This window comes from Equus caballus, chromosome 19 (assembly GCF_041296265.1).
Source record: "Equus caballus isolate H_3958 breed thoroughbred chromosome 19, TB-T2T, whole genome shotgun sequence".
In the NCBI taxonomy this organism is placed as follows: Eukaryota; Metazoa; Chordata; class Mammalia; order Perissodactyla; family Equidae; genus Equus; species Equus caballus.
This window is the reverse complement of record NC_091702.1, coordinates 36,519,578-36,534,030: the sequence shown is the minus strand read 5'-3', so window position 1 is coordinate 36,534,030 and position 14,453 is coordinate 36,519,578. Positions and strand designations below refer to the sequence as shown.

Below are 14,453 nucleotides of genomic sequence, written 5' to 3'. Positions count from 1 at the left end.
TAAAGATAAGCTATGCTGTATAGATAGCATGTGAACATATCAACGGACGATATGGATTCAGAGGTGAGAGAGGTTACAGTGGACTGGAGCATACCAACAACAAGCCAAAGAGATGAGGGGCTCGAATAGGACTTGAAGGAAGGAGAGAAAACTCTTCACTTTTCTGTGCTCCTTCACAGGCAATAAGGATCCTCACTGCTAGATTCACACACGCTAGATATCATTTAATACTTTCCAGTGTGTGTTTTTTGTATAAAGAAATAAACCAAGTTAGTGGTTTGTTAAGTGACAACGTTAAGTTGACTTAGCTAAAATCACACCCATAGTAAGTGGCAGAGCCAGGAGTTAACCATGAGTCTTCTGATCCAAGCACAGTGTTTTTCCACTAATTTACAGCTGCCTCTATATATTCATTTAGAAATATGAAACTTACATGATCTATCATAAAGGTTAATCAAGACAGTCAACCTCACTGATTAAAGCATGGTGCTAATTATACCAGAGGTTGGAGACCAATGTGGCCCCTTTTACTTTCAGAAACACTGATTGTGGTGTAATGGAGAAAGTGTGGGCTTCGGAAGCACAAAACTCTGGTTCAAACACTAAGTTATACTACTTATTTTGGGTAACATTTCACAAGTTTTTTAAAATTTCTCTTAGCATTAGCTTCTTCATCTATATATGGAGTTGGGGGGTAGGCAGGGTAGAAGGAATGCCTCCATTTCAGGGACTCTGTGAGTAATACCTGAGATGATACATGGCATGTGCTAATATTTAATAGGGCTCATGACTTGTATTAAATGCTCACAAACAGTCTGTCAAGTCTGAGCTATGGATGTCTTTCAAGTGTGGCAGGAAGGTGGATGAGGGACTATGAATGACTCAGTGTCATTCATCAGCACTGCAGCAGAGGGGAAAAAAGATCATGCTCTGACGCTGAATCTGAAGACCAGTAGCATTCAAGATTTCTAACTGACCATCAACCATGATTCAGATAATAGTAATTCTATTGAAGGAATAGCTCTTTCCATAAACTCTGAAAGGTAGAAATATGTAAGTTTTTATATATTTATTGATTTGTAATTTACGAGATTGAAAATAACTAGGGTATACTGAGTATTTAGCAGGGGCCGACGTTCAAAATATTTTACACTAGCTCATTTTCTCACTACAGCAATCCCATCAGATATTTACTACTCTGATTTTACAAATGAGAAAGCTGAGGCACTGAGACCACCTTGACAGTAACTGGAAACAGGATTTGAATCCAGTCGTCAACTCCAGAAAGAGCGCACTTAACTCACATACCAACTGCCCCAACCTCTCAACCCCTCTGCATTTTTTCGGTAGGATTTTATGACCTATCTGCTTGTGTTTAGGGGAATTTAATCATATATTACAAAGTCCTGAACTATTAAAGGAAGATTTCTTAGGGACAAATACTACATTTTATGGTATAATATCTCTTTTATGTAGAAAGATGGTAACCAGAAAATAACAAACATTCAGGTAATTTTGATGTAGATGGACTGAGTACAAGAGATCATGGAGAGACATGGCTGTTTTTGATGTCTTCACTCACGATTCAGCAAGAGAAGTAGACTGGCTCTTCAGAAGACTGCTTCCTTTATCAACCTCTGATACAAGCTGGTGGGTTGATGCTAAATCTTAAAACAGTAAAAGGAAATGATAAACAGCACTATACGTAGAGGTGGGCAAAGGGAAAACCATGTAAAAGACACTCTTACTCTTTCTTATGAAAAATTATGATAATGCCATTTCCTAGTAACCAAAGTAATAATTTTTTTCTGCTGGGCTATGGCCTAACCATGAATAAAATGCTATGAAAATATTCTCTTCTACAAGAACTTGGGCCTTTCCAAACGTGCCAAGCAGTAGTCCATTTTGGATGTCCCACTAGATCCTCTGCACTCTGCAAATTTCAGAAACAGAAGACACGCTGGAGATCATTGAGAGGTGGATGAATCCCTTCATTTATAACAAGAACACTAAGAGTCAAGGAGGGAAGTGAGTTGTTCAAGGTCACCTAGAAAATGAGTGCTAGACTCAAGAAGAAGGCTCAAATCAGGAGAGCACGCCTGATTTGAAACTAGTTAGTTCTCTTTCCACCACGAAAGATTCATTCAGAACAGCGATGCGTTCTTGATGCCCTATAAAGTATTCTCGTTCTTGGCAAAAATTTTGAGAGCCTTCATCTACATTTATGCAGCATTCTGAGATCCCGAGATGGAAGTTGCTGCAAAGTGAAAATCAATGCTGTTATTCTCGGCGAGCCTGCACAGACTGACAACAGCTGGCACAAACAGATGTGGTCCCCAGAGGATTCTGTCAGGCTGTGCTGGTGCCATACCTATGCAAGTCTCCTTTTCCTCGACTTAACATAGGACGTTTCTCCTCAGTTTATGCAGACCCTGTGAGCTTCTTGTTGTGACAGGTGAGTCGAGAGTCCTGATCAAGCTGGCCTCAATCTTTCCTCTCTCCTTTTGTCTTAACCACTCTTTCCTAATCACATGCCTTTCACAAAGAAATACTCCTGTTACACGCTGAGCATTTTCTTGATCTAGGGCCTTATACAATGTGTTGGGATTACAATAATAACATTTATGGAGTCAAAACTCTGTATGTGTATTATCTCCTTTAACCTTTGAAAGAATCCAGTGACATAAGTACTTTTGCTGCCTCCCTTTAAAGATGAGGAACCAGGCACAGGGAAGCTAAATAACTTGCTCAAAGTCACAGAGCTGGTATGAGAAGGAGTTAGGGTTTGTACCCAACCACACTGATTCTAGGAACTGCCTCCCAAGTTCTAGTGACTAAAAATTAGGATCCAGAAGAACAAGGTCCAGAGTGTCATTCTAATCAGAATGAAATGGGTTTCATATAATTAAGTGCCATAAACATACAAAGGGCTATTATTATAACACCACTGTGAATATCATCAAATGCTCTACACACTTCACCATCGCTCTCATTCTAACTATCCCGGGTAATAGGTAGGAAGCAAGTTATGACTGATTTTACTCTTTTTCTAATTAAGAAATGTAACACAGTGACCAATCCAGGTCTTTCAGCAGTGCCTCAACCCTCATGACAATGCTTAATGTCATAGACTCAGCCTCCAATGCTTCTTGAAAATAAAGAAAGTCTTTTGGTGAAGAACAGGTTATTAGATGCCACAGTACATTTAGCATGTTAAGGACCTCGTTGTTTCATGTCTGAGATGCAACCTAGCCAAGTGTCTAAAAACACAAAAACTAAACATACCTGAGGAGATGATTATAAATAATATGTTTACTCAATGTACATTTGCTGAGTGTATAGTAAATGCTAGTGCTAAAGAAAGAATTGAAAAATGGGTCCTGCCCTCTAGGAGATACAGTAGGAAATATTAGATGTTTGGAAATATTCCAAAGTAAAATATCCAAAAATAAAATATCCAAAGTAAAATGTTTTAATCATTGCTATCAGGACACAGAGAAAGAGGAGATGGCTCAAGGTGGGGAGATGAAAAGACACAAGAGAAGGTGGCACTTTAATCAGGTTTTGGATGAAGATAGAATTTGGAGATCCAGAGCTACAGAAGAATGACATTCCAGGTGAAGATCCCAAGAGGTATGCATCAGACAGCCAAGTTGACAAGTTACCACCTTTCATTTCAGGTAAAAACACACGTAACTGACCTCCAGCTCTGATGTCCCTCTGTGTTCCTTTTTGTTTGTTTCATTGTCTGTGCTGTGCATGAAGACATCAGTAATATTTTAGTGAAAGTGATGGAACTGTCTGCTGGTACAGTCAGCCCATATATGAAGCTGGATGGGGGAAGATGTCTGCAGATCAGCAGGACCCCAGCACAGCAAGTCAGCTGTTCCAGACTCAGACAAACGCTGCACATTGCAATGTATGCTTTTTGCTGCTGATCTTAAAAAATGATTGCTTTAATGCGATGCTGAAGAAAATGAGCAACAAAGTGGCTGTGATGGCATCTGATGCTAACAACTCAATGCTTAAAGGAAGGCCAGGATGGAGAAACACGGGAGCCCTGGGATTTTGCTGCAAGGGCTATACTGATACATAGGGGGTGAATATCATGATGGAAGCTGTTTCTGTTTCTTTGTTTAATTCTGCAGGTTCCATGGAGTTATGCGCTGTTTTTACATAAAAGCATGGCTGTAAGTTTCCAGGAGTCTTCTCCATTGCTCCTGAGGCATCTACGGTCCAGTGGATATGAAGCACTATCACACAAAGCCAGCATTATCCTAAAAGCCAGAATGAAACAACTCAACGTACTTTACTGTCTCTGTAACTTAAGCTATAATCTCAGATAGTAACTAGGAGTCAAGAATTTCTTTTTCCAACTAAGAAACGTCTATAGAAAATAAGGACAGAGTAGCCTGGTTGTGAGGAGTTTTAGGTCCCTCTTGACCATAGACTTGCTGAGTGCTATCTAGACAATCACTTACTCCCTCCGAGCCTGGTTCCCTCAAATGGGTATAACCTTTAATCTCCTAGTGCACATTTCTTGCGACAAATAAAGGGAGAAAAAAATCACATCATTCAAGTAATTTGTGAACAGGAACATGAATAAAGGGGACACACAACTCCTCCTCCTCATCATCATCCTCATCATCATCAACCTCATCATCATCATAGCTAAAATTTATCAAGCCAGGCCCTATTTTAAATGTCTCAAATGCACCTCATCCTCCCAACCTCCTGCTTAGGTAGTTACCCTTACTGCCCTCACTCAATGATGAAGAAATTGAAGCCTGGAGTTGTAAGCAGAATGCTCAAAGAATTGCAGCTAGAATCCAAAGAGAACTACAGTCCATGGCCTTAACTGCTATACCATATGTGGTATTATAACTGTCACAGTGTGGGTATTGGTTTTCTCTTCTCTACTTTATAAATTTTTGGCTATATTATGTTGCTTTCATAACTAAAAATTAAAATTCATTAATCCAAATCGTATTTACTGAGCAGGCACACAGTGGCGGATACTGCATTAGTCAGCACTTTGATTATAAAGGTAAGGATAAAATTAGAAATGCAAAATACTCCATGACACAGTCACTTAAATTGACATTCAACATAGCTGATGCTATTTCCTCTCTATGGAAAAAAGACATGGATAGAGTATCCTAAAAAGTAAAAGAGAGGGTTTTAGGTGAAGATGAAAGCAGTGGTAAGAGGTAACGATAATTAACAACTAAAAACGTGCTGGCGTTGTACTAAATGAATATTCTACAAATTACAAGTAATATCTTTAAACCTCCTTCTCCAAATGAGGAAGCAGAGGCCCAGGAAAGTTAAATAGGTTGCCTGAAGTCTTGCAGGTAGTACAGGAAGAGCCAGGACTCAAATCTAGGTCTGTATGGCTCTAGCGTTTGTGTTCTTCACCACCAGACTACCTCTAGAAGAGGGAGAATGATATGGAAGGAGAGAAGAATGCCTTGACTATTCTTTTATTCTACCTGGTTCTGACTACAGGGACTTTTGGTGAGTATTTATAGAACCCATCTATATTTCTCACTGCTATTTATCATCCTTTAAAATGTGTTATTGCTTGTGTTTGAAGGGAACATAAAAATTAGGCCAACCTCTCACTTCCAACTTGTAGATTAAAGGAACTTGAAACATTTTTTTGGGACATTAGAAAAATTAGAGGTAAAATTGGGAAATAAATGAAAACTTCTCTTTAAACAAGTGGAGCAGTCGCTTTGAAGCAATGCATTATTTTTCACTTCAAAGGGTATTTTACAATAGCATCACTATAGCAAACTTCGAAGCTTATAGGTTAGGTTTACCAAGCTCTCACTTCCAAAGGGAAAGCGTAACACACAGCAAATAGCAAAGAGGTCAGATTGAGACTGGATGTCACGCACTCTAACAAACACCAGATTCAGAAGCTGGAGGACTAGGATTTAAGCCGTAAATTTGCCAGATCCTAGTCACATGCCCTAGCATATGTCATATCATCTCTCTAGACTTCACTTGCCTATTCTGGACCAGGTGGGTTCTCCCTACACTTTACAAGGTAGGTTTGAAGATGACAACCCTTGGAAGCATTATATAATCTTTTAGAGTTTGTCAAATTAAATACTGACAATATCTTGAACAGAAGACATGGCTTATGCTGGAGAAGGTTCACTTTGCGATTAGTCAGGGGAAGAGACACAGTGATTTCATAGGTCACAGAAGCATATCAGTCTTAGGAATTCCATTCTGAATTTCCTAAGCTTATCCACTGAGCCAAAAAATGAGCTCAGATCTCCTGATATGCCATCATGTGCCAACCAGACAAAAAGGACGAATGTCTTTCTGACAGTTTCTCAGATAACAGCAAAAACTCTTACAAACAGCCAGCACAAGGAGCTATAAGACTCTGGGCAAGTCACTTTACTTCTGTGGGTCTCAAACTCCCCAGGGATTGAATGAATAGAGTGAAGGGTACAAATTCCTACCATGTGGGCTCAGAGAGACTTTATTAGGAGTGAGTGAGATCATGAATTGTGAAAACACTCTGCAAACAATAAAATGTCCAACAAAGGCCAGGGACAGCAAACACCTCCTCTTTAAGCCACTGTGGGAAGGACTCTGTCACTTGCAAATGCAATTGATTACACAAGCACAAGTAAATCAACTTCTCTTGCCAAAAATATTTGTTGCCCTTGGTGAAATAATAGCATTTTGGCCAGAGAGGAAATTTCGTCATTTTCTTTTGACTTTGGTTCTGACTTTTGCAAGATGCATGCCTGGGATTCAGGAACTGAGCATCCAGAACCCAACATTGGTCCAGCCTATAGTTCATAGCCTGGAGTAAGCCATTTGACCACTGACTGAGCTGAGAAGGAGTCTGCTAGCTACAGACCCCAGGGTGAAATCCTCTCAACGCGGAGGCACTAGAGTACACAGGCTCTCCAACCAGCCAGGCAGCAGAAGTACACTGAATGTCTACCATGTGCCAGGCACTGTGATATGGAAAGAAATAGCTCGACAGAGCTCCTGCTGTGTCAAGTGCAACCTATCCTTCTCTCATTTAATCTTTCTACATCCTCAATGACTAATCCTCTATTAGCCCTGATGTACAGATCAGTTAACTTGAGGTGAATATGGTCAAAACAATAGAGCTGGGATTGTAATCCAGGTTGAACTCTGAAACTTGCAATTTTTTTTCAGTTGAACAAAAGTGCCTGCCCTCCAGGAGCTCACAATCTAGTGGGAAAGTCAGAAAGGCAACTCAATAGACTGTGAGCTCCTTGAGGGCAAGGACCATTTTTTATTCTTTCTTGTATCTTCAGAGCCAAGCATGGTGTCTGCCATGCAGAGGGTCCTCAATCAGTGTTTGCTGAATGGGTAAACCATAATCAGATGTTTTCCCTCTTAAAATACAAATCTAATTATATTACTCCTCTATGCTCACAAACTTCTGCTGGCTGCTCTTTGTTATTCTCTGAGAATTACCTTAAAAAGTTCTTTACAGTCTTGTCTTCATAGCCACAACTTCCTCGATTCATTCCCTTCCACATCTCCTGTGCACCACCTCCATATCTTCCAACCACCTTGGCATACGGGGGGGTATTCAACAAATGTTCACTGAATGAACAAACAAATATGAGAAGCGATAGATCTAAGCTATAAATGAGCCATGGATATAATAATGCCTTGTGACCACCAAAGTTTAATTTATCCATTAGGAAGCTTCACAGAAGACAAGACCATTGATTTGGGCCATCTAACTCTAAAATCTCAAAGGCTAGATGACATTGCATAGGAAAAATTCAATCCTTTTTTACTATTAATTATACAAATGACATCAGAACAAAACATTTTTCTTTAAATCAGAATATAAACTGTGCCAAATTCTATCTTCTCCTAAAGGATATGGGTACAGGCCAAAAGCCCATCATACACATTATTGTTTTGCTTCTCCTAAGTACTTAGGGAAAATGAAGTCTTGTTTGGCATGCAGCGGCTCTCAGCAAGGTCATGGTTCTTCTGCAGTGGTGTCTGGGGCAGTTAAGGTAAGAACTATGTTTTCAAAAAGGAGAAACTTTGAAAATAAGACACCTGGTTAGCCAGGATGGGATAGAAATATTCAGGTCAAGAAATCAGAAAGTCAGGATGAAAACCGGAGACACTCCAAAGTTAGTCCTTCCACCTTGAACTCAGTATTGAGTAGAGTATGGTGTACTACACAGGAGGCAGGAGATCTGCCTCTATCATACTGTGACATGTCAGGTATCGCTCAGTTTTCTCATCTGTAAAATGATGCAGCTGGAACTGAACTAGATGATCTCTCATAATTTGGAAACTGGAAATGAGAAAGCATGGAGAAAAGAGAAAAGCTGTAACCAAGCATATAAATCTACAGACTCATAAGAAAGCCACAGAATTCCTTTATTATTTTGACAGCAAGCAAAGCTAAGAAAATCTCTGTCCTTTCAGAGAACCTGACATTGCAGCTCTCATATCAGTACACAGATTTCACCTCAGCACGCATACACCAGGTGCCTTTGCTGTTCCCCAAGCTAACGTCTTAAAGCCCCCGCCTAATATCTATTTGAAGATTAGAAGCAGCCTTCACCTCCTTGATGTTGAGGCCCCCCTCCTTTTCTTCCGTACCGCCTGCAAATGCCACACTGAGATAAGAGATAGAGCAGAAGCAAGGCTTCAGCTAGATGAACACTGGTGAGTTTGTTTTACCTCGATTCTTCTCATGGTTGCCGTCAGAGCATTTCCATTTCCTCCCGCACCTTGCCCATCCTCTATCTCATTTATGGGTTTTAATCCCTGCTGCCCATCAGAATCACTTGGGGAGCTTAAAAAATAATAATGCCCTCCCTCCCACTCCCCACCCAAGAACAATTAAACCAGTATCTCTGGGAGTGAAGCTCAGGAACTGATGTGGTTAGAACACTCCTCAGATAATTCTGATGAGCAAATGGGGACAAGAACAAGTGCTAGTTTAAACATTGGAAGTCATACACTATTTTAACTTCTCGATCTTTTTTACAGTCTGGCATTTCTCTGGGGAGTCGTCCATCTAACCTGCCTCCATCATGCCCATTCCATTTCTCCCCAGAGACAGCGAGAAGAGGGAGACAGCTATCAGAGTAAGAGTTGCAAGAGAGGCTGTGGGGACAAGTTGGAGCCACTCACCCTAGTTTAAAGGACCCTAGAACTTTCTGTACCTTCCCCTTATCATCACTGCCTTTGGTATAAGCCTGTGGCTACACAGAATAAAATCATCCAGGGGAAGAGTCATGCATTTTGACTGGCATGGTTCATCCTCAAAGCTTCATGCTGTTATCAATAAAAATAATGGCTACACTTATTGGCCAATTATTATGTGCAGGGCACCAGGCTAAGTATTTCACATAGATTACTGCCCTCAGTAATCCAAAAATCCCTTTGAGGTAAGTACAGTTAATATACCCATTACACAGATGAGGAAACTGAAGTTCAGTGAGTGTGCAGGACACACTCTGGCCCAGGCTGCCTGATCCCAAAGCCTGTAATCCTACACATTAGGCCATGGTGATACCCTGACTGCATCACTGTCTTCACAAAGATGGAGGGAAAATGAAGTTCTCAGGATGTGAACATTTGACTCCAAGAGTAAGAAGTCATCCTTTGGACCGGTTTATGTGCCTGATAATACCCCTGACATTGGGCTAAATAAAAGCCAAACTAAGTAGGGAAAAAAGGGGTGGTGGAGGCAAGAGACTTTAAAAATCTTTAGAGGAAAAGTAGTTTGCAAATTGAGAAATTTTTTAAGCATAGGTGATAGAGTTGGCAGCTAAACTCAACACAGGCTGTGCGTGATATCAAATGTTTTTCCAAAAGATTCAAATGGCATCTGAAAATGTGAGCTGTGCAGCTCCCAGGCAGCGGGCTTATCTTGCTGGTTGATCAAGCAAGTTCCATGAAGAAAGGAAGAGGAGCTACAGCTGTGTGTGAGTGGTTAGAACTGACACCAGGGAGTGCAAAGATGCTTTCGTCAGCACTGTGTCCTACTAAAGGGCGCCCCCTTCAGTGGGCTCTTTATTTCTGGCTATCCTCTTCTCAGTGGAGATTTATCCCTATCTAGGAAGGGATAAGCCAGAAATTATTTCCTTTGAGAAGAGCAGAGAAGGTTGACCAAGGGAGCAAAAAAATGTATACAACTCAGAATTCTTTGGATCTAATGGGACACAAGGTTGCACTAAAGCAAATGGGTGAATGTGGGAAGTTTCCTTCACCCATAGAGTCAGGAGTACTTCTTAGGAAAATGGTGCAGCTTGCTTAATTGAGTTTATACATCAGAGGGTGTTCTCTCTCAGGACAGCAGGTTTTAGCAGTTAACTTCCGGACCTGATGCAGAGAGCTGCTGCGAACACAAGGCACGCTCTTCTTGCCATGTTGGTATCAGACCTGTAATTGTCTAGTGCCACTTATAGGTACCACTTAGACAAATTAAATGAGGTGAATGGGCTACCTGTTTGACTTTCAAAGCCCCTCATATTCTGGCACTAAGCTTTGTTTTCAATCTTATCTTCTACTTAGCTATAGTCCCCATTGCAGACCAGTCCATTTACTATTCTCTCAACACAACCACAGAGGCCATTTTCCACGGCAAGCCCACTGCTCACATTATGTCCACTGCTATGAATGCCAAGAGCCAGACATTCCTAGACGTCCTCTGTAGGGTCAGTACTATTAGTCTTCAAATCCTGGTTCAGATGCCTCGTTTCTTCATCCACTGAGTCCAAAGCAATTTTTTCGTCCTCTTGCCCCTCAGAACATAGCATAGTGGTTAAGAGCACATACACCAGAGCCTACTGCCTGGACCCACTGCTATTGACTGTGTGACCCTGGGCAGATTACTTACCCTCTCTGTGCCTCAGCTTCCCCAATCCAAATGGAGATAATGATAATACTCACATTTCAAACGGCTGTTTTGAGGATGACATGGGTTAATAAAGTACGTGGAGCAAGTGCTTGACATGTAATAAGTGCAATATAAGTACTTGATAAATACATAAGTACCTCTTCTGAGGCACGAATTACTGTCCAGCCAGTAGTGTAGTTATATGCTTTTACCACATCATGGGGACTCTTAAGTGTTTGTTTCATTAATAGTGTACGTACTTTCCAGAGCATGGGTTTAGCACCTGATCCAGAGAAGGCAAAAAGGAAATGCTCATTGAATTGAATTATGTTGAACTTGAACATCATTACCACATTCCTATGATTCTGCAAACTGAACACCAAAGAAAGAGGCTTTGGCTGAGTTTGAGCACCTTCGTTACCTTATAGCATGTTCCCAATAACACACAGAGAGAACTAGCAAAAAGGAAATTTTGTTTTCCTTTCAGTGTTGTATAATTTTGGTCTCATATTAACATGCCTCAGGGAATAAAATATGTATTTACATAAAAATTTCTGGTAACGGCATCTTGAAAAGTAATTAGATGAAACAACAGATTCTATCTACTGAGGGTTCTGTTCCCAACACTAGGTGTGTGACGATGTCCCGAAGTGAGACCTGGACAGCTGCTCCCCCCAGACAGTGTCTATCCATGAGCCACAGTGAAGGACCTGGCTCACCTATGACTTCTGGAATACAGGAATATTTTAGGAATATGCCTGGACCTAACAGGCATTGGATTCACTCTTACAACTCCATGGGCAAGGTGAACACAGGTGTTTCATACTGTAAGAAAGCATACTTCCTTCTCCTTCTCTGCCAACTTTCTCTCCCCAAAAAAGTTCAAGATAGAATTTAGCAACTGAAAACCTAGAGAAGACTTTAGAAATTGTCTAGGTTAATCGTCGTCCACCTGTTGCCCCTGGAAGCTGGTGTGTCCATGATACTTATATAATGAAGATTCAGGGGTTGATTTCAACTTTAAAGAAACCCTAAAGTATACAAGCATTTACCTGGAATTCGGCTGTTTATTGACAGATTATCAACTCGGTGCCATGATGTTGGTTAGGCAGTTCTGATTGGTCAATGGGTGTATGCCCTGGGGTATAAAAACTGGAAAAAGGAAAGCATATTTATTCAATAAATGCAGTCTGCTGTATAGAATCTTCAGCACAAGGGGTCCAAAATCCAAAAATAAAATGAGACCTTCTTGTTGATGGAAGAGATCCGGCCTGAGGTTTACATGATGCAACAATTCAGGTTTCCTGACATCAAGTCTAGTGTTTCTTTAACAACGTCACAGCTAAGACTTCTGACTGGAAGGTCCTTGCAGGGATGTTACTGTGTCTATGTTCATATTTTACATGTAATGCCTCGGCGTCTATCGGATAAGATCTCTTGACCCTCCCACTGTTCACCTACACTGGCTTTCTTATTATAGTAGGCTATAAACAGACAGATAGCTAGAAACACACAACCACAAATACAAACCACCCTCCCCACTCCCACACACAACTGTGATTTCCTAATTGACCATTCATTTTCATAAACTTATTTTTAACAAATTTCAAGGGGTTTCCCCTCATTTGGGGTCTTGTGCCTTTCTGTGAGATTAGGAAATAACCAGAGTGCACAATCAAAAACCCAGGCAGGCAAGGCAGATGGAAAAAAAGCAGCAGCTTTTACAAACTGTTTCCCTAGGAAACCAGGCAAAAAGCAGGATTTTGACCAAATATAGAACTGGCAGTCAAAATGTGGAAATTGAAACTTTCGAGTCGTGGACTGATGGGAAACCCCAACAGCCCATCTCTGCAAACCACACACAGGAGGTGAAATCAAAGTAGAGGCATGTTTCATTGGGTGAATCCAGTCAGCTTAGAGGACATGCACTTCCACAATGATATTCTGGGAAGAGAAGCACACATGGTTCTGCACGGAGTCTCCTCAGTCATTTATGAGAAAGGAACAGGGAAGGAACTGAGTCCTACCACCACTGAGAAGCCCAAGTGCATGGACTACAGCCTGACTCGTGGTCAAGTGGAGAATCAGATTCATGCATTTGTACAGGCAGCCCTTTTACGTCATCATGCTGTGTCTGAGTGGATATGAAAAGAGGCCTTGCAGAGTTCCCGGACTACTCTGCCATTGCTAGAGTCTGTGACAATGTGTAACTTAAGATCGCCTTTGTACAGTTTTTCACTGACTCATCCCTACTCGAATGGGCTTTAGATAAAAACGAATGCTTGTTTTCTTTTGTACTTTAATGTAGGATCCTATACCACTGTATACCTTACTCCCCTTCATAGTCATCCTGTTCTAAGATAAAAGAAAGCAGAGAGATGCCAGACAATAGAAAGTGACTGTTGCTCCAGCTCAATTTTGCTGCCAAGTACGACATACATGTCCCCAGTCCCTTCCATGCATTAGGGCCTTATGGGGTGCCCTTTCCTGGCTGTTGTGTATGTACCAGATCTGTCTGCAATGACAGAGAGAGACTGCATGTGGTGCCTGGCTTCTGTTTCAGCAAAAAATATTTCATGTGGATTTCAAGGTGATTATTGACATCCTTGGACATTCAACACAACTTAGTAATTTGCATGGGTGTTTTCTCTGTGTGCCAATGTGAGCTACAATTAGGGTGAATATAAACTTTTTACAATAACAACCCAGCCTAGTCCCACTCTTGAAACGCCTGCTGTCCTGCTTCCCTCAAGCCCTTTGCACTTGCCAAAGTAACCATAACAAACCCTGCTGCATGTCACTTGGCCTTGGCCTGACAAAGCAACAGCCCGGACAGGTACCAGGGACAGTGTGGGCAGGGAGAGCCTACAAGAGGAATTAACAAGAGACTGGAAAAGTACAAGCTGAGAGCTGCGTAGCATGCGTGGTGTGCATTGACACATATGCTAATAAAGGCAAGAGGATGGGAAAGAAAGGCTTTTCCTCCTAAAAATCACACAATCTGTGTTACCACTGGATTGAAGAGTCAGTAATTTCTTGTGTACGCATCATGGATTTAAATTTGGAAACAAATTTTCCTGGTGTGACATTTCTTGCTTTGCTATTAATATAGTAGATTCCCAGAAGACAGAAAGAAAAGAATATAGAAATGGAAAAACTAAGTTCAAGTCTTGGTTTGGCCAATAACTAGCTCCGTGACCTTGAGCAGGTCTCAAGGCCTCAGTTTTGGTATTTGCCAAAAAAGAGGATATAGGATGGATACTGTATTAACTTCACAAGTTTATGGTGAAGATCAAATGAGGTAATAGCTTCATTCATTTAGCAAAGATTTATTCAGCTTTCCCTCTTTGCCAGGCACTTTTCAAAGAGCTGGGGATACAGTTCTGAGCATAACAATGTCCCTGCCCTCACAGGCATGTGTACATGTATGTGTGTGTGTTGGTGTATTTGTGTGTGTGTGTGTGTGAGAGAGAGAGAGACAGAGAGAGAGAAGAGAGAAGCAACACACACAATATCAGGATTGTGATATAATGCTACATAAATACATGTGGAAAAAACTCTA

The 14,453-nt window shown here is 41.1% G+C and overlaps 1 protein-coding gene and 1 non-coding gene across 17 annotated transcripts in view; both read right to left on the bottom strand.

Moving 5' to 3' along the window:
* LPP (LIM domain containing preferred translocation partner in lipoma) overlaps positions 1-14,453 on the bottom strand; it is a 637,546-nt gene that overhangs the window by 159,490 nt on the left and 463,603 nt on the right. The gene's annotated exons all lie outside the window — the stretch shown is intronic.
* MIR28 (microRNA mir-28) lies at positions 7,207-7,292 on the bottom strand. Its single transcript, NR_032968.1, has one exon. It is a non-coding gene; the product is annotated as a microRNA mir-28 (primary transcript).